The 21,544-nt window shown below is 47.5% G+C and overlaps 1 protein-coding gene across 2 annotated transcripts in view; it reads right to left on the bottom strand.

The window, feature by feature from the left end:
* ZPBP2 (zona pellucida binding protein 2) overlaps positions 1-21,544 on the bottom strand; it is a 160,627-nt gene that overhangs the window by 137,963 nt on the left and 1,120 nt on the right. The window lies entirely within an intron of this gene.

The raw sequence follows: 21,544 nt of genomic DNA on the forward strand, positions 1-21,544 counted from the left end.
TACTATTGATGAACATTGGCTTGCACATAATATGTCTGCTTTTTCATTAGATTTCAAACTGTGATATATGTCATGAATAACTATATGTTTTATTATTTTTTTCTTTGTGTTTTCTTATACTATGTTATTGCTTCTCACAGTGTATGACCTCATTCACATATCAGTATTTGTGATCAGTATTTCATCAGTATTTCCAAAATCAGGAGTGTCTCTAAAACACAGAACAGGTTTCAATCTTTCAATTATAGTTTTTCTCTGTAAGTTCCACTAATGGCTTGGCATGCAAACACTGATGCAAAATACTGACCAAACACTGATGTGTGAATGTGGCCTATGTTTGAAAAAGGTCATGTTGACCGAAACGTCACGTACATACACTACAGTGGAGCATATAATTAAAGAAATTGTTACTCCTTACTTTAGGAGTGTCGGATTCCTTTTTTCTTTATATTTGTATACAGTTAGACCCTATCCGATCACCAACAAGAACTTAAGAAAGCAGTAATTCACTATTTGATTAGAGGTTGAAAAAAGACACAGGTTCAAGTTCAACCTGTCTCCACCAGTTATACATTCTCTGTCGCTAGATTATCTATAACTAGTGATGGGCAAACCCCTGACTGTTCGGGTTCAGCCGAACAGTTTATTAACCCCTTTACCCCCGAGGGTGGTTTGCACGTTAATGACCGGGCCAATTTTTACAATTCTGACCACTGTCACTTTATGAGGTAATACCTCTGGAACGCTTCAACGGATCCCGCTGATTCTGAGATTGTTTTTTCGTGACATATTGTACTTCATGATAGTGGTAAAATTTCTTCGATATCACTTGTGTTTATTTGTGAAAAAAATCGGAAATTTGGTGAAAATTTAGAAAATTTCGCAATTTTCAAAATGTTAATTTTTATGCCCTTAAATCAGAGAGATATGTCACACAAAATACTTAATAAATAACATTTCCCACATGTCTACTTTACATCAGCACAATTTTGGAACCAATTTTTTTTTTTTATTAGGGAGCTATAAGGGTTAAAAGTTGACCAGCGATTTCTCATTTTTACAACAAAATTTGTAAAATCATTTTTTTAGGGACCACATCACATTTGAAGTGACTTTGAGGGGCCTTTATGACAGAAAATACCCAAAAGTGACACCATTCTAAAAACTGCACCTCTCAAGGTGCTCAAAACCACATTCAAGAAGTTTATTAACCCTTCAGGTGCTTCACAATAATTTTTCGAATGTGGAAGAAAAAAATGAACATTTAACTTTTTTCACAAAAATGTTACTTTAGACCCCAATTTTTTTATTTTTGCAGGGGTAACAAGAAAAAATGGACCCCAAAATTTGTTGTGCAATTTCCCCTGAGCACTCAGATATAAGTGGGGAAAATAAGTGGGGAAAAAACATTGTTTGGGCGCACGGCAGGGCTTAGAAGGGAAGGAGCGCCATTTGACTTTTTGAATGTAAAATTTACTTGAATAATTAGGAGACGCCATGTTGCGTTTAGAGAACCCCTGATGTGCCTAAACAGTGTAAACCCCCCATAAGTGATACCATTTTGGAAACTAGACCCCTCAGGGAACTTATCTAAATGTGTGGTGAGCACCTTCAACCTCCATGTGCTTCACAGAAGTTTATAACATGGAGCCGTGAAAATAACATTTTCACATTTTTCCCACAAAAATGTTTTTCAGCCCCCAGTTTTGCATTTTCATGAGGGTTAGGGTATGTGCCCAGGTAGCGTTTTTCAAGCGGATATGCTGCGGAATTTCCGCAGCATAAACGCTTGTGAAACGCTATGTTATCCGCCCCCCATGGTCCCCAATGTGATTACGCAAGTTCAATGCCCATGCTGCGGATTTTTCCGCAGCGTTTTTGCTGCGGGGAAAAATCAGCAACATGTTCATTAATTTTGTGTTTCCGCAAGCGGAATTGCCTTTGCTGTGCAATAAAAAACGCAAGGCAATTCCGCATGTGGAAATCGCAGTATAAACGCACGATAAACGCGTGCGGAATTCCGCATGCGTTTATCCGGAAGAGGACTTGCAGAAATGAAGCAGAAAATTTCTGTAGTATTTCTGCATCTCCCTGGCAGAAAAAAAGCATGCGGATTGTACATGCGTTTTTCCTGCGAAATACATGCGGATTCACATGCGTTTCCGCATGCGGATTGACAAGCGCTTTCAAAGAGATTTTAGCATCACTTGGAAAGTGCTTGTCAACTTGGTCACACTATATAAATCCATGCAAACAGCATGGATTTATATAGTGTGACCTTTAGAATGGTTAAAAATAAAAAAATAAACCTATACTTACCTTCCGATGGTCCGGCGTGTGTTGCTGCGCTCCTTCCTGGCTGCCAGCTGATCGCGGGACACTGCACTGAAAGACCTGCCGTCACATGACTGTGACGTCAGCGCAGGTCCTTCAGTCCTGCCCGCAAGCACAGGGAAGGAGACCGGGGGCCGTCGGAAGGTGAATATAATCTTTATTTTTTTTACAGTTTCTATGGTACCTGGGTGTGGAGGAGAGTCTTCTCTTCTCCACACTCGGGTACCATCCGCACATTAGAACGCGCCAATTACGCAAGTACAGATGCAGTCTTGCGGAATTGGCGCGTTCTAATGCAAGTCAATGGTGGCAAAAACGCAGCACTTCCGCAAAATTAATGGACATGCTGCGGATTTTTGAGCGCAGCATAAACGCTGCGGAAAATTCCGCAGCATGGGCATTGAAAGTGCATAGGGGACCATGGCAGAAGGCTTACCATGCGTTTCCCAAGCGTTTACACTGCGGAAAATTCCGCAGCAAAAACGCTTGAAAAATGCATCGTGGGCACGTACCCTAATGTAATGCACACGCCCGGGCTGAGCGGCGTGTGCGTGTGATTCCACTGGACCGTGCCGGAGAGTGAATGCCTGGAGGGGCGTAACTAGGTATTCACCCGATCCGACCAGGGTCGCACGACGGCATACAACGCCAGTGCACCACGGAGGAACCGAGCAGAGGGACCAGGTGCTACTCCAGGACAGACCCCGGACACGGCTGTTGACTCACACAGGGGAATACAGGAACAGACTGGTTAGGCTGGCACACAGACTGGTGGGTATAGGCAGGCACGACTGGTATGCAGGCAGGCGGGTATACAGGCAGGCGGGTATGCAGGCAAGCACGGCTAGAGTGCAGTCAGGGAGGCACTAGCAGGTAGGAACACAGGCGGGATAGGACCCAGTACACACTGGGACTCAGGAACAGAACCACAGATGTGGAGGACAAACACTGCAGAGTAAGGCCGCCCAGAGCGGTGAGCGAGAGCAGGGCAAGACGAGGCCCCCTGGAGCGGTAAGCGAGAGTAGAGCAGGAAAAACCGCCTGGAGCGGTGAGCGAGAGTAGAGCAGGACGAGGCCGCCTGGAGCGGTGAGCGAGAGTAGAGCAGGACGAGGCCGCCTGGAGCGGTGAGCGAGAGTAGAGCAGGACGAGGCCGCCTGGAGCGGTGAGCGAGAGTAGAGCAGGACGAGGCCGCCTGGAGCGGTGAGCGAGAGTAGAGCAGGACGAGGCCGCCTGGAGCGGTGAGCGAGAGTAGAGCAGGACGAGGCCGTCTGGAGCGGTGAGCGAGAGTAGAGCAGGACGAGGCCGCCTGGAGCGGTGAGCGAGAGTAGAGCAGGACGAGGCCGCCTGGAGCGGTGAGCGAGAGTAGAGCAGGACGAGGCCGCCTGGAGCGGTGAGCAAGAGTAGAGCAGGACGAGGCCGTCTGGAGCGGTGAGCAAGAGTAGAGCAGGACGAGGACGCCTGGAGCGGTGAGCAAGAGTAGAGCAGGACGAGGCCGCCTGGAGCGGTGAGCAAGAGTAGAGCAGGACGAGTCCGCCTGGAGCGGTGAGCAAAGGGTCAGAGCGGAGCAGGACGAGGCCGCCTGGAGCGGTGAGCAAAGGGTCAGAGCGGAGCCAGATTGCCGGAGCAGTGAGCAAAGGGTCAGAGCGGAGCAAGACTGCCGGAGCAGTGAGCAAAGGGTCAGAGCGGAGCCAGACTGCCGGAGCAGTGAGCAAAGGGTCAGAGCGGAGCGAGACTGCCAGAGCAGTGAGCAAAGGGTCAGAGCGGAGCAAGACTGCCGGAGCAGTGAGCAAAGGGTCAGAGCGGAGCAAGACTGCCGGAGCAGTGAGCAAAGGGTCAGAGCGGAGCAAGACTGCCGGAGCAGTGAGCAAAGGGTCAGAGCGGAGCAAGACTGCCGGAGCAGTGAGCAAAGGGTCAGAGCGGAGCAAGACTGCCGGAGCAGTGAGCAAAGGATCAGAGCGGAGCAAGACTGCCGGAGCAGTGAGCAAAGGGTCAGAGCAAGCCAGAACCGCCGGAGCGGTGATCAAGGCAGAGCAGGCTAGAACCGCCGGAGCGGTGAGCAAGGCAGAGCAGGCTAGAACCGCCGGAGCGGTGAACAAGGCAGAGCAGGCTAGAACCGCTGGAGCGGTGAGCAAGGCAGAGCAGGCTAGAACCGCCGGAGCGGTGAGCAAGGCAGAGCAGGCTAGAACCGCCGGAGCGGTGAGCAAGGCAGAGCAGGCTAGAACCGCCGGAGCGGTGAGCAAGGCAGAGCAGGCTAGAACCGCCGGAGCGGTGAGCAAGGCAGAGCAGGCTAGAACCGCCGGAGCGGTGAGCAAGGCAGAGCAGGCTAGAACCGCCGGAGCGGTGAACAAGGCAGAGCAGGCTAGAACCGCTGGAGCGGTGAGCAAGGCAGAGCAGGCTAGAACCGCCGGAGCGGTGAGCAAGGCAGAGCAGGCTAGAACCGCCGGAGCGGTGAGCAAGGCAGAGCAGGCTAGAACCGCCGGAGCGGTGAGCAAGGCAGAGCAGGCTAGAACCGCCGGAGCGGTGAGCAAGGCAGAGCAGGCTAGAACCGCCGGAGCGGTGAGCAAGGCAGAGCAGGGGGGACAGGGCTCTGTACACACGGAACAGGTAGGAAGGGAAAGGCAGAACCAGATACCCACAGGGTACTTGCAGTGAAGTAGCGAGTGGACCACAAACTCACAAACGGAAGTACAGTGACAACGAGCAGGAGTTAGGTACGAGTTCAGACTCTGCAGAAAAAGGAAATGTACGGACATAGAGAAACACAGGAAACAGGCTAGAAGAGTATACAGACAAGAACAGACACAGTAGCAAGATACAGGAGCGGGTCTAGGTATGCAGCCCCTAGAAGGCGGGAGGAACAGGCTAGGAGCGTGTTCAGACAGGACAGACAAGATACAGGAGCGGGTCTAGGTATGCGGCCCCTAGAAGGCGGAACGAACAGGCTAGGAGCGTGTTCAGACAGGCCTGGAAATACAGCCTCCAAGAAAGGCAGGCAAGCAAACACAGAAAGGGACCTGGCACATTCAGAGTGAACACGCACACTGAATGAAACACAATGCTCAGGCAGGGATTCATTGGAGCAGCTGGGTTAAATACCAGGTGACAGACAGTAATAGGCTGAGGACACACAAGGGGTGTGCCCGCAGCAGGTACAAGAAACAGGAAGTGATCAGGCGCCGCCCTTAAGCAGCAAAAACAGGGGCAAGCAGACAGCATGGAGGGAAGCCAGGCTAGCAGACTGGACTGGAGATCAAGTGCGCGCTCTTGCACAGTGGGAGATGGACCACTATGCAAGGACGCCGCCAGGTATGTTACACCTAACAGGAGAAATTGCACCATACAACTTGTTGTGCAATCTCTCCTGAGTAAGCCGATGCCCATATGTGGGGGAAAACCACTGCTTGGGCGCACGGCAGGGTTCGGAAGGGAAGGAGCGCCATTTGACTTTTTGAATATAAAATTTGCTTGAATAATTACCGGACGCCATGTTGCGTTTAGAGAGCCCCTGATGTGCCTAAACAGTGGAAACCCTCCATAAGTGACACCATTTTGGAAACTAGACCCCTCAGGGAACTTATCTAGATGTGTGGTGAGCACCTTGGACCCCCATGTGCTTCACAGAAGTTTATAAAATGGAGCCATGAAAATAAAATGTTCACATTTTTCCCACAAAAATGTTTTTTAGCCCCCAGTTTTGCATTTTCATAAGGGTAACAGGAGAAATTGCACCGTGCAACTTGTTGTGCAATCTCTCCTGAGTAAGCCGATACTCCATATGTGGGGGAAAACCACTGCTTGGGCGCACACAGGGTTTGGAAGGGAAGGAGTGCCATTTGACTTTTTGAATGGAAAATTTGCTTAAATAATTAGCGGGTGTGCCCCTGATGTGCCTAAACAGTGGAAACTCCCCACAAGTGACACCATTTTGGAAACTAGACCCCTCAGGGAACTTATCTAAATGTGTGGTGAGCACCCTTAACCCCCAGGTGCTTCACAGAAGTTTATAACATGGAGCCATGAAAATAAAAAAATCTAACTTTTTCCACAAAAATGATCTTTTAGCCCCAAATTTTTTATTTTCACAAGGGTAAGAGGAGAAAATGGAATCGAAAAACTGTTGTGAAATTTCTACTGAGTACGCCAATACCCCATATGTGGGGAAAATACATTGTTTGGGCGCACGTCAAGGTTCAGAAGGGAAGGAGCACTGTGTGACTTTTTGAACGCAAAATTGGCTGTAATCAAGAGCAGACGCCATGTCTCATTTCGGGAGACGCTGATGTGCCTAAATAGTGGAAACCCCCAATAATTGACTCCATTTTGGAAACTAGACCCCTCAGGGATTTTATCACGGGGTATAGTGTACATTTGGAACCCAGAGGTACGACAGAATTTGATAACATTAGGTCATCATATTGAATAAGTTGTCGTTAGTTTTGAGCGCAAGTGCTCGCTACTTGAGTTTGCATCGGGTACTCAGGTATGCGCCATGTATCACGGGTGCTCGAGTGAAATGTTCGAGTCCCTGCCCCGCATGTTTCACGGCTGTTAGACACCCAAAAAAAACATGCAGGGATGGCTCGTGCATGGCAGGCGTTCCCAGCAACGTTTTTTTGGGCCGCGAAGCATATGGGGCAGAGACTCGAGCATGTCACTCGAACACCCGCGATACTCAGTGCGTACCCAAGCACCCGATGCAAACTCAAGTAGCGAGCACTTGCGCTCAACACTGGTCGCCATATCGTCATCATTTTTTTTCTTTACTTTTGAAAAAATCCCAACCCTAATACAACCCCAACCCTAACCCTAGCCCAACCCTAACCTCAACCCTAATACAACCCTAACCCTAGCACCCATACTGCGTATGACCAAACTAACGTCCTGCCTCCTGGTGACCCGGATGTTGTTATGACGGCATCAGGTCAGAGCCGCCGCAGACATTGCTGGAGGCCGGAGAGGAGGTGAGTATCGCGCTTACCTCCTCACTTGCCCCCGCAATGCTGCGATCGACTTTGACTTCAAACGAGACTGGGCATGTGCTGGAGTGAGCAGGCGGACCTTGTGTGCCCTGCAGGATTTTAATCCATGACGGCGTAGTGTGTTACTAACGTTAATGTATGGGACTGTGGTCCCAGCTCTCTTCAGGTCACTGACCAGGTCCTCTCATGTAGTTCTGGGCTGATTCACGACCTTTCTAGAGGGGTCTAAAACTTGCTCAAATCGATGTAAACAGCGCTGAAATGGTATGGGAACAGCATGGGAAAGATCTCTGGAAACATCTCTGAATCCCAGGCCGCGGTTGGGAACAATGTTGTCAGAGTATTACACCACTTTAAAGGACTGACAAAAAAACATACAAAACAGAAGATAAAATGGATTTTACTGGAAAGAATGTTAAGAAACATTCTTTCCAGGATAATGACTTGTATATAAGGCAAAATAAATAAGAGAAAAAAAATGCTCCTCCACATCTTGGGCTATGTTCACACATAGTGTTTTTACTGCGTTTTTGCACATTCGCATTGCTTTCAACAGTGAGAAAAATCATTCACCAGTAAATGTAATTTTAACATTTTAATACCTTCTCTGGCCATGTGGTGTGTGAGACTTGATCAGCCACATCCTGTTTAAATTATGAAGGAGGGACCCTGAAAGTACCATTTTTTTTTAGGGCCATCAGTCGGCCCTCACTATTGTTAGATGGCCAGCAGGTAGCTCTCACTACTGTAAGAGGGCCATTCGGCGGCCCTCACTCAAATTTTAGAGGTCCAGAAGCCGGCCCTCACTCAACATTTTTGGAGAGCCATCAGCCGGCTATCCTTTGCATAGCTGTATATTGCTACTGCAATATAATTTATCCATCTCAGGTGGTCAAATTTTCATTATTGTATTAACAGTATTAATACTGTAAAGTTTGAAACTTGGAGGGCCAGCAAACGGTCCTCACAATTTATAGAGTGCCAGCAGGCGGTCCTCACTATTTTTCGAGGGCCAGCAGGCGTCTTGTGGACAGATGAGACCAAGATAGAGCTTTTTGTTAAAGCACATCATTCAACTGTTTACTGCAAATGGAATGAGGCCTACAAATAACAGAACACAGTACCTACAGTCAAGTATAGTGGAGGTTCAAAGATATTTAGGGGTTGTTTTGCTGCCTCGGGCACAGGGTGCCTTGACTGTGTGCAAGGCATCATAAAATGTGAAAATTCCCAAAGGATTTTGGGTCGCAATGTAGTGCCCAGTGTCAGAAAACTGGGATTGCATCCTAGGTCATGGGTTTTACAGCAAGACAATGACCCCAAACATACTTCAAGAAGCACCCAGAAATGGATGGAAACAAAGCACTGGAGAGTTCTGAAACGGTAATTCCAGCACCAGTAGCATAGTCGTCTCCCACCACTACCTTTTACATACAGAGACTATACAGAAATGGCGAATGGACACATTAAATCATTTAATTTTGCCTGCTTTGATGAATTTCTGAGTACAGATCACCGTAAAAATCACGAACTTGTCAATGAGTTTTTTGAAAAATGCAATCAAGTTATGGACAGTGGAAGAGATGTGTAACATCACTGGCGGCGTGCTTGCATGGTGCACCACCTCCCACCATGCAAGACCGCAATCTTACCTGTCAGTCCATGCTGCACTCTTTGCTCCAGTACCTGTTCTGTCCACGTCTCTTGTCTGATTGCTTAGGGCGTCGGCGCGGCTTTCTGCTTGTTTCTTATAGCTACTGTGTGGACAGTCCTAATGCGTCCCCAGCCTATTGCTGTGAGTCACTGGATACTTAAACCCCCTCCACCCAGTAGGAGGTGCCTGAGCAACACTTTCTATCAGTTTGCCCTTACAACTGAATTGCCAGGTTCTGTCCTGTATCTAGTCTGTTCCGCCACCCTGGGGGCTGTATACTCAGGCCTGTTACCTGTCTGTTTCCGCCACCCTGGGGGCTGAGTTCCCAGGCTCGTTTCTGTATCTTGTTTCTGTTTCAGTTCCTGTCTGAACAGTGTCCTAGCCTGTTTCTTGCTTGTTTCCATGTTTGTACCTTCCCTTTTCCTGCAGTGTCTGAACCTGCACCTAACTCCAACTCGTTGTCTCTGTACTTCTGTTTGTGAGTTTTGTGTCCACTCGCTACTTCATTGTAAGTACCTTGTGTGTATCTGGTTCTGCTCGTCCCGTTTCCCTGCCTCCGTATTTACCTCCTGTGTTCTAGCTATCTTCCTGTATCTTCCAGTTTGTTCCATGTGAACAGAGCCCTGTCCTGTCTGCCTTCACCTTCTGCTCTGTTCTGCTCTGCTTGCTCACCACTCCAGCGGTTCCGCTCTGCTCTGCTTGTTCACAGCTCCGGCGGTTCCGCTCTGCTCCGCTTGTTTACCGCACCTGCGGTTCCGCTCTCCTCTGCTTGTTTACCGCACCTGCGGTTCCGCTCTGCTCTGCTTGTTTAACGCTCCAGCGGTTCCGCTCTGCTTGTTTACCGCACCTGCGGTTCCGCTCTGCTCTGCTTGTTTACCGCACCTGCGGTTTTGCTCCGCTCTGCTTGTTTACCGCACCTGCGGTTCCGCTCTGCTCTGCTTGTTTACCGCACCTGCGGTTCCGCACTGCTCCGCTTGTTTGCCGCACCTGCGGTTCCGCTCTGCTCTGCTTGTTCACCGCGCCTGCGGTTTTGCTCCGCTCTGCTTGTTCGCCGCACCTGCGGTTTTGCTCCGCTCTGCTTGTTTACCGCACCTGCAGTTTTCTCTGCTCTGCTTGTTCACCGCACCTGCGGTTTTGCTCCGCTCTGCTTGTTCACCGCGCCTGCGGGGTCTGACCTGGAGTAGCACCTGGTCCCTCTGCTCGGTTCCTCACTGGTTCACGGAGTCGACTGAGCCGCCGTGTGACCTTAGTCGGATCGGGTTGATACTGTCACACTGTCTCTGTATACTGGAGGTAGGGGCCTAAGCTGACCCTAAGCTGGGGCCCTGACTAATCCCTCAACCTGGAGGTACTGTTAAAGGTACAGAGGTCCAGGCCGCCAGCGTAACCCCTACCTCCTGAGGATCCCTGCACCTAAGTAATCTAGTCCTGAGAAGGACCCCGATCACAACAAAAGAGGACAAGTAATAATATGCCCACACACAGTACTTAGACGAACGAGACAGTACAAGGGAAAAATCAAAACCACCTTGCATACAAAGACTACACTACTACAACAGAGGGAACACGAACGGGAAAGGAGATAAATGATAAAGCGAGGAAGGGAAAATACACTCCAAATACACTTATCTCAGAAACTCCAAATACCACGATCCGCTCTGTAAGTCTGTATGAAAAGCTTTCACCGACACTTCCCAAACAGACCAGCAGGCATTTGAAGGAGACTCACTACAGCAGCATTGATTGCAGCTGGGCGAGGCTGGACCTCGTCTAGCACAGAGAGAAAGAGAATTAACTCCCTCACTGCCGAAAACACAAAGCACCAAAAAGTCAGCTGCGAGAAGTCAGGCTGTGTAATCGTGACGATCTTCGTGGCGACACACCCGTGACAGTACCCCCCCTTCTACGAGGGGCCTCCGGACCCTCAGGGCCAGGTTTATCCGGGTGAGTCGTGTGGAAGGCCCGAACTAATCGGTCTGCGTTAATATCCGACGCAGGAACCCACATCCTCTCCTCAGGACCATACCCTTTCCAATGAACCAGGTACTGAAGGGACCGGCGATTAAAACGTGAATCGATGACCCTTGATACCTGGAACTCCAAGTTACCATTGACCACCACTGGAGGGGGAGGTAAAGGTGACGGTACCACCGGCGCCACATACCTCTTAAGCAACGATCTGTGGAACACGTTGTGAATTTTAAACGTAGGGGGGAGGTCAAGACGGAATGCCACCGGATTAATAATAGAACTGATTCTGTACGGCCCGATGAACCTGGGACCCAGTTTCCAGGAGGGAACCTTAAGTTTAATATTCCTGGTAGACAACCATACCCGATTGTTCACACTTAGGTCCGGACCAGACACTCTCCTCCTATCAGCCATACGTTTGTATCGGTTCCCCATAGTATTCAGATTCTTCAGCACCCCTCTCCATACTGAAGCGAGTGATGAGGAAAATCGTTCCTTCTCAGGAACCCCCGAAGAGCCCCCCCTACTGAAAGTACAAAACTGGGGGTGAAAACCATATGCCCCAAAAAACGGGGACTTACCAGTGGACTCGCTCCGCCTATTATTGAGAGCAAACTCTGCCAGAGGTAAGAAAGAAGCCCAGTCCTCCTGGTTCTCTGACACAAAACACCGGAGATATGTCTCCAAGCTCTGGTTCATACGTTCCGTCTGACCGTTGGTCTGAGGGTGAAAAGCCGATGAGAATGACAAATGCATCCCCCGCCGTGCACAAAACGCCTTCCAGAACTTGGACACAAACTGAGACCCCCGATCAGACACCACATCGGAGGGTACCCCGTGAAGCCTCACAATCTCCCCAATGAACACCTGCGCAAGAGTTTTAGCATTAGGGAGAGCCGGAAGAGCGATAAAATGTGCCATCTTGCTGAACCTGTCCACTACAACGAGTATGACCGTTTTACCCGAAGACGGAGGGAGGTCCGTAATAAAGTCCATAGACAGATGAGTCCAAGGACGCTCCGGGATCTTCAAAGGTAAGAGGGCCCCAGACGGACGGGTATGTGAGGTCTTAGAGCGCGCACAAACCCCACAGGACGCGACAAAAGTTACCACCTCCTTATGTAAGTTAGGCCACCAAAACCGACGCGAGAGAAGATCCACAGTTGCTTTACTCCCCGGGTGTCCTGCCAAAACTGAGTTATGGTGTGCCTCGATCACCTTTTGTCGCAACTGATCTGGAACAAACAGTCTCCCCGGAGGTCCAACAGGGGCGTCCCCCTGAGCCTCCAATACCTCCTCCTCCAGCTCAGAGCATACTGCCGAAACCACCACCCCCTCCTGAAGGATAGGAATCGGGTCGTCCGTATTCCCGGCCCCAGGGAAACTACGAGATAAGGCATCCGCCTTTACATTTTTTGACCCAGGACGATATGTAACGACAAAATTAAACCTGGTAAAAAACAATGACCACCTAGCTTGTCTGGGATTCAGACGTTTCGCGGACTCCAGATATAGCAGGTTCTTGTGATCGGTGATGACGGTGACCGGATGGACTGCCCCCTCCAAAAAATGGCGCCACTCCTCAAAAGCTAACTTAATGGCTAAGAGTTCCCTATTGCCGACATCGTAATTCCTCTCAGCGGACGACAATTTTTTAGAGAAAAAGGCGCACGGATGCCACTTACCAGGGGACGAACCTTGTGACAATACTGCTCCCACCCCTACCTCGGAAGCGTCTACCTCTACAATGAATGGCTGTGACGCATCAGGTTGAATGAGTATGGGTGCCGAGGCAAAACATTTTTTCAAGCAGGAGAATGCTTGACAAGCCTTGTCAGACCACCTAGAAAAATCCGTCCCCTTTTTAGTCATGTCTGTGAGAGGCTTAACCATGGACGAGAAATTACGAATGAACTTCCGGTAATAATTAGCAAACCCCAGGAAACGTTGTAGTGCCTTAAGATTCTCTGGCCGATCCCACTCAAGAACTGCCCGCACTTTCCCAGGGTCCATACGAAAACCGGACGCTGAAACCAGGAAGCCTAAAAACTGGAGTTCCTGTACGGCGAACACACACTTTTCCCATTTGGCATACAGTTTATTATCCCGCAAGATCTGTAACACCTGCCTAACGTGCTCCTGATGAGACACCAGATCCGGCGAGTAAATTAAGATATCATCCAGATATATGACAACAAACTGTCCCACCAGGCGGCGAAAAATGTCATTAACAAAGTGTTGGAACACCGCCGGGGCATTAGTCAGACCGAATGGCATGACAAGGTTCTCATAATGCCCCTCCGGAGTGTTAAACGCCGTCTTCCACTCATCCCCCTCCTTCATCCTAATCAGATTGTACGCCCCCCTGAGATCCAACTTAGAGAACCATTTGGCGCCCACGATCTGATTAAAGAGATCGGGAATAAGTGGGAGTGGATACGGATCTCGGACCGTAATCCGATTAAGTTCACGGAAATCCAGGCAAGGGCGTAGGCCTCCATCTTTCTTCTTAACAAAGAAGAACCCCGCAGAAGAAACACCCTCCTGTCTTATGGCGCACCACCGGTCCCCTCCCCCGAAATGATGTCCCTCCTAATTGCATAGGCTCCTCTGGACTGACCAGGGGAACCACCATATGAGGGGACCTTGTAGGAGGTGGAGTCATCACAGGGGGTCGAGTTATCCCGCACCTCTCCCGAAGCCGTCTGTCAACGCGAATAGCCAGGGCCATAGCGGCTTCCAGTGACGCGGGAGAGTCATACTGTGCCAACACATCCTGTAATTTGTCGGATAAACCTTGACAAAACTGGCTCCTAAGAGCCGGGTCATTCCACTGGGTGTCCGTGGCCCACCTACGGAACTCCGAACAGAATTCCTCCGCCGGACGATCTCCCTGCTGGATCCTACGTAACTTAGACTCAGCAAGGGAGATCCGATCTGGGTCATCATATACGAGTCCCAGAGCAGCGAAAAACCTATCCACTGACTGGAGAGCCGGGGAGCCCGGGGGAAGAGAGAACGCCCAAGATTGTGGGTCCCCTTGTAGGAGCGAGATGACAATTCCCACCCTTTGTTCTTCACTCCCCGATGACCGAGGCCGCAGCCGAAAGTACAATTTGCATGCCTCCCGGAAAACAAAAAACTTGTCCCGCCCCCCAGTGAACCTGTCAGGGAGAGCTACTTTAGGTTCTGGTCCGGCTTGCTCCAGAGGATGCAAAACCTTGGACCTAACGTCCGCCAGCTCCATGGACAAACTCTGCAACTGCCGAGCTAGACCGGCTACTGGATCCATGGTAGCTGGAGAAAAACTAAGTGGGTCGGTGAAAATGTCACACTGTCTCTGTATACTGGAGGTAGGGGCCTAAGCTGACCCTAAGCTGGGGCCCTGACTAATCCCTCAACCTGGAGGTACTGTTAAAGGTACAGAGGTCCAGGCCGCCAGCGTAATCCCTACCTCCTGAGGATCCCTGCACCTAAGTAATCTAGTCCTGAGAAGGACCCCGATCACAACAAAAGAGGACAAGTAATAATATGCCCACACACAGTACTTAGACGAACGAGACAGTACAAGGGAAAAACCAAAACCACCTTGCATACAAAGACTACACTACTACAACAGAGGGAACACGAACGGGAAAGGAGATAAATGATAAAGCGAGGAAGGGAAAATACACTCCAAATACACTTATCTCAGAAACTCCAAATACCACGATCCGCTCTGTAAGTCTGTATGAAAAGCTTTCACCGACACTTCCCAAACAGACCAGCAGGCATTTGAAGGAGACTCACTACAGCAGCATTGATTGCAGCTGGGCGAGGCTGGACCTCGTCTAGCACAGAGAGAAAGAGAATTAACTCCCTCACTGCCGAAAACACAAAGCACCAAAAAGTCAGCTGCGAGAAGTCAGGCTGTGTAATCGTGACGATCTTCGTGGCGACACACCCGTGACAGATACTTAGTTACGCCCCTCCAGGCACTCCTCGGTTCATGATACAGTGGGATCACTAATCACGCTCACGCCAGTCAGTCCGGGCGCGAGCGTAACTAGATGTATGTCACCAGAATGAACATTCATTTCCAGCAGATGATACCACCTAGCACCTATCCCTATACTAATCGCAGCTAACAATGGTATTAATGGGGAATAGAAGTTTTTTTTCTTCTTTTTCTAGACTTTTTTTTCTTCGGTTGCAGCAGCACAGACTAGAAGGCAATAATTCCTGACTAGATTTTTTATTTTTTACTTATTTTACTCACTTATATAGTGCCATTAATTCCACAGCACTGTGCAGACATCATGGGAACTGTCCCCATTGGGGCTCACAATCTAAATTCCCTATCAGTATGTCTTTGGAGTGTGGGAGGAAACCGGAGAACCCGGAGGAAACCCACGCAAACACGGGGAGAACATACAAACTCCTTGCAGATGTTGTCCTTGGTGGGATTTGAAACCAGGACCTCAGCGCTGCAAGGCTGCAGTGCTATCCACTGAGCCACTGTGCTGCCTGCAATATGCTATCCCTTGTGCGATAGCTCACCGTACACGAATTGCAGATAAGAGAGGAAATATTGTAGAATACAGAATAGATTTGAATCGGTCCTGAAAAGTTTTTTTTGTACGTGGCAGCACCAAACTGTGGAGGAACGCAAGCAACCCTGTCTGCTTAGATGAATTTCTGAGTATAGATCACCGTAAAAATCACAAATCTGTCAAGGAGTTTTTGGAAAAAAAAACAATCAAGTTATAGACAGTGTAAAAGATGTATGTAACCAGAATGACCAATTATTTCCAGCAGATGATACCTAGCACCTGTCCCTATACTAAATGCAGCTAACAGCAGTACTAATAGGGAATAGAATATAATTTTTTTTTCTGTTGCAGCAGCACAGCAAGGACTATAAGGCAATAATCCCTGACTAGATGCCTGTAATACGCTATCCCTAGTGCGATAGCTCACTCATACACAAATTGCAGATAAGAGGTAATATAGTAATATTGTAGAATATAGAATAGATTTGAATCAGTCCTGAAAAGAGTTTTTTCAGTACGTAGCAGCACCAAGGACTGTTATGTCATCAACCCTGCTGGGGAATATAGGGGAGCGTTTCACATCTACTCCTACTATGCCAGATATGGAGGAGACAAGGATCTTCTGTAATTACTGTACAAAGTCTCCTTTTCCAGCTGCGAAATCCTGTATGAAGTGTGAGAACTCCCTATGTGCCGACTGGATCATATACTAATAGAACCCACCGGCTCTTTAGGTTTCCAAAAATGTTCTCTCAACTAGAAGGTGGTGCCTCAGAAAAGCTTTTTTTCACATTAACAAGCAGTGGGTCTCCTAGACTAGTAAAGCGTATGCACTAAGTGCAAGGGATGCCAAAATTTAGAAGGAGGCACACCAATACCCATTTGAAGAGACATAGTAGAGGGCCTCAGAAAGCATTTTTTCCCATTATTAAAGAGTGGGTATCCTAGACTTGTAATGGGCATGCACTATGTGCATGGGCTATAAAACATTTACCCCTGGGGGGTAATATATATATATCAAATAATGTTAGAGGTAGGCCTCTAAAAATTCTTAATGCAGACATCATAAACACCCCTAAAAAAATGAATGGAGGGGTTGCATGATGATCACCCTGTTGATATGGTGGTGGAGGAGGAGAACGACATAAAAAAGATGAAATCCTGAGGCATATACCCATGTTTGGGTGGGAAAAGGTCCATGGGAATAGACCAGAAAAATAAGGATTTTAGTTTATGTTCTGCTGCTGTCATCTGGTGGTGTTGAGAAGTCTGGGCCAATCCAGCCCTTGTTCACTTTGATAAGTCAGTTATAATACCCCTGGAGGCACTAAAAACCCGCTCTGACAAAACGCTAGCGGCAGGGCTGGCCAGGACCTTCAAGGCATACAGAAACCGTTCATGCCACGTGTCTAGCTTGGATACAATAATTGTAAGGCGCAAAGTAATCACAGAGGACGCTAGTACGGTCAGCAAGGCACTCCTTCAGCATCTTCCAAAACTTATCCCTCCTTGTCAGAGTACCCCGTGCATCAGGGCCTGGGCGGTGGGAGGGTCTGAGAAAACTGTCCCAGACCTTTGACAGTGTTCCTCTGCCTCTGCTGCATCTGGTGTGTGTCTCCTTTGTGTCTACTCCTTGGTTGTCCAAGGAACTGTGACCTCTGCTGCCAGCGTTGTGAAATGGGAATTTTCTTAATAAATCTTCAACTAGGTCCTTCTAGTACTGCAACATTTTCGTAGACCTCTCTGCCACAGGATGGAGAGATGGAAAGTTCTCCTTGTAGCGTGGGTCTAGAAGGGTGACCAACCAGTAATTAGTGTTGACCAAAATGCATACAATGCGATGGTCATGGGAAAGGCAGTGGAACAAAAAGGCAGTGGAACATAAACTCAGTCATGTGTGCCAGACTGCTAACAACCAAGACTTCCCTGTTCCTACCAAGAGGACAACTGTCCATGTTTTCCTCCTCGTCCTCCCTCTCCTCCTCGTCTTCAGGCCATCCATGCTGAACAGACGGGATGAAGGTAGTGTGGGTAGTACCGTCTGTAGCGCAGGCAACAAGCTCCTGTTCCTCCTCATTATCACCCAATCTGAGTTGAGAAGATGAGATGAGGCTGGGCTGTGTAGCATCACCCTGTATAGTTTCTTGTTCCATCTCAACTTGTTCTGCCTGCAAAGCATCCTCTTTAATTGTGAGAGAGCATTTCAGTAGACGTAGAAGAGGGAAGGTTACGCTGATTATGGCATCATCGCCGCTCACCATCTTGGTCGAGTCTTCAAAGTTTTGGAGAACAGCACAGATGTCAGTTCTTATGTGCGGAGGCTGACCGAAATACCGACGGGCGTATTGGAGTTGGTATTCAACTACTGCCCTCTGCTGCCCACAAAGCCTTGCCAACATATGTAACATTGAGTTCCAATGCGTGGTGACATCGCACACCAGTCGGTGAGCTGGAAGTTGCAAACGCTGCTGCAGGATTGCCAGGGCAGTGAAAGCAGCAGCAGGATTGCCAGGGCAGTGAAAGCAGCAGCTGACTTGCGGAAATGGGCACACACACAGCATACTTTCACAAGTAGCTCAGACAGATCTGGATAGGTTTTGAGAAACCGCTGAACCACTAAGTTGAGCATGTGGGCCTCGTCTACCACTTCCGCGCCCTAGTCTTCATCCGGACTTGCTGGCATTTGTGTCTCATCATCATCCTCCTCTTGCAACAGTAATTGCACTTTCCCACCGTCACTTTCTTGTGACTATGACTGCTTAAATATTTGGGCATCGCTACATGCGATCTCCTCATGTCCCACTCGAAGCGGGCAGGGCGAGAGGCCAGAATCTATAAATGGAAATGTGAACAGCTCTTCAGAGTGTTCAAGTGTGGGATCACTTATCTCCGGGCACTTGGCATGGTGGGAGGAAGGAGTTTCAGGGTGAGGATTATGTGGTACAGACTCACAAACTGACTGGAAGCACTATCTGCTATCCAGCCAACAACCTTTTCACACTAGTCTGGTTTCAAGAGTGGTGTTACGCGCTCCCCTAAAAAGTGGGACAGGAAGCTAGGTCAACATGATGTGTGTGTTTGATGTACTCCCGCAGCAGGCAGTTTCACCTTGCCCACGGCCTCGGCCTCTGAGCTCACCATCAGCATCACATCCACTTCCCCGTCCCTTACCACGCGCCTTGTCCATTATAAATTACGTATGATATTTTCCTGCTGAAAAAACTTATTTTTACAGGATTCTTATTGCTGTATAATTTGTCCACCTCACATGGACTTGTTGCACTGCAATAGCAAGGCTATTGGTTACCGGTTAAGTCTGGATTTATGTTTTCAATGCACAACTGGCACAGTTTTAATAGCATAGAATATTTTGATGCTGAGAAAACTTTGTAGTATTTGTATTGCAGCAAATTTAGCACACCTCAGATAGAATTTTTTCACTGCTTGTACTGTATAGTGATGCTGTTGCAACCAAACAAGTCTGCCTGTATGCTTTTAAAGCACAAATGGAGCTGTATAAATGGCATATAATATTTCAATGTTTATGTTTTCAACGCAAAACTGGCACAGTTTTAATAGCATAGAATATTTTGAAGCTGAGAACATTTTGCAGTATTTGTATGGCAGCAAATTTATCACACATGGACTTTTTCACTGCTTGCACTATATAGCGAAGCTATTAAAATAAACGAAGTCTGGCTGTATGCTTTTAACGCACAACTTGAGCAGTGTAAATGGCGTATAATATCTCTTTTAACAACAATTTGCAGGATTAAAGGGAATCTGGGAGCCCTGGGAGTTATCAGACCTCTACTATGGGCATACAGATTATAGAAAAGTAAATCTATACATACCTGTATGGCCCATGGTAGAGGTTTGCTTGCAGAGAAATGTAGTTTTATAAAATCTGTTTTCACATGCTTGGCGTCCCCCGGACGCCAAGAAATCCCCGCCTATCTGTTTAGTAAGGCAAGAAATCCCCGCCTATCTGCTTATTTTGCATTCCCCCCCCCTGCACGTCACAGATCCACAGGGCGTTTGCCAACAGCACTTCCTCTGGATTAATCCACATGGTCAGAGGCACAGAGGGCAGAGGTGCTGATCTCTTGTGATCCTCAGAGAGCCTCCATGGCCACGATGAGCTACAGCGGCGCCTCTATAGCTCATCGTGGCCATGGAGGCTCTCTTACTAAACAGATAGGCGGGGATTTCTTGGCGTCCGGTGGACGCCAAGCATGTGAAAACAGATTTTATAAAACTACATTTCTCTGCAAGCAAACCTCTACTATGGGCCATACAGGTAAGTATAGATTTACTTTGCTATAACCTGTACGCCCTTATTAGAGGTTTCATATCTCCCAGGGGGTGACAGATTACCTTTTAGAGCAAAAAGAATATTAGTAGGCCTGAGAAGGGCTATTAGATATGAGTTCCAGCAGCAGAAAGGACTTGCAATGAACCTTATCCTGTCCTACACTATCCCTCCACAATCTCTCCCTAACTACTGCTAACACCAATATTAATATTCATTAGAATGAGCCCTAATAAGGGCTGTTGTTGCAGATTACAGAAATAAAAGTGGTGTGAAATCCCTGCCTAAACGAAGGTAAAATTCTCTCCGCGCTCAGCAGCAGCTCTCCCTACTGTGCCTGTTTCCGTGGTAGACTGTGATGAGCATAAGGTCCCGGGTCTTATATAGACCCGATTACGTTATGCGGCAAACCAATCACAGTAATGCCAATACCAACATGGTTATGGTATTACCGTGACTGCCAGGCAATTCTTGAATGTTTATTGGCTGGCTAAAAGTGCCAAACATGCGGGGCGGGAACTTGAGCTGCTGCCCAAGCATAAAAAAAAAATACTTGTCGAATAAAGGGCATATTGAGCACAGTGATGCTTGGGAGAGACACAAGTAGTGACGAGCATGCTCGCTATCACTAGTAAAGAGTGCAGAGTAGGAGGGAGTCTTAATGAAAATCAAACAGGTCTGTGGGAGCCAGATTTCTTGCTGGTTGGTAGGTGATCAAATACTTATTTCTTGCAAAAAAATGCCATTTAATTATGTAAAAATCATACAATGTGATTTTCTTTTTTTTATTTTTAAATTCTGTCTCTCACAGTTGAAGTGTACCTACGATAAAAATTAAAGACCTCTCCATTCTTTGTAGGTGGGAAAACTTGCAATATCGGCAGTGTATCAAATACTTAATTTTCCCCACTGTAGATACATATCAGATAGATAGATATGGATATATATATACATGGATTGATGGAGGGATTAGATAGAGGGATGGATTAGATAGAGGGGTAGATAAATATGAAATAGATATGAGATAGATATGGATCGATAGATATGAGATGGATAGATATGAGATGGATAGATATGAAATGGATAGATATGAGATGGATAGATATGGATAGATAGATATGGATAGATAGATATGAGATGGATAGATATGAGATGGATAGATATGAGATGGATAGATATGGATAGATAGATATGGATAGATAGATATGAGATGGATAGATATGAGATGGATAGATATGAGATGGATAGATATGGATAGATAGATATGAGATGGATAGATATGGATAGATAGATATGAGCTGGATAGATATGGATAGATAGATAGGTAGATATGGATAGATAGATATGAGATGGATAGATATGGATAGATAGATAGATATGGATAGATAGATATGAGATGGATAGATATGGATAGATAGATATGAGATGGATAGATATGGATAGATAGATAGATATGGATAGATAGATATGAGATGGATAGATATGGATACATAGATATGAGATGGATAGATATGAGATGGATAGATATGAGATGGATAGATATGGATAGATAGATATGGATAGATATATATGAGATGGATAGATATGAGATGGATATATATGAAATGGATAGATATGGATAGATAGATATGGATAGATAGATATGAGATGGATAGATATGAGATGGATAGATATGAGATGGATAGATATGGATAGATAGATATGAGATGGATAGATATGGATAGATAGATATGAGCTGGATAGATATGGATAGATAGATAGG

The sequence above is a fragment of the Phyllobates terribilis genome, unplaced genomic scaffold (genome assembly GCF_046119375.1).
Source record: "Phyllobates terribilis strain yellow unplaced genomic scaffold, ASM4611937v1 Scaffold_5__5_contigs__length_657084704, whole genome shotgun sequence".
In the NCBI taxonomy this organism is placed as follows: Eukaryota; Metazoa; Chordata; class Amphibia; order Anura; family Dendrobatidae; genus Phyllobates; species Phyllobates terribilis.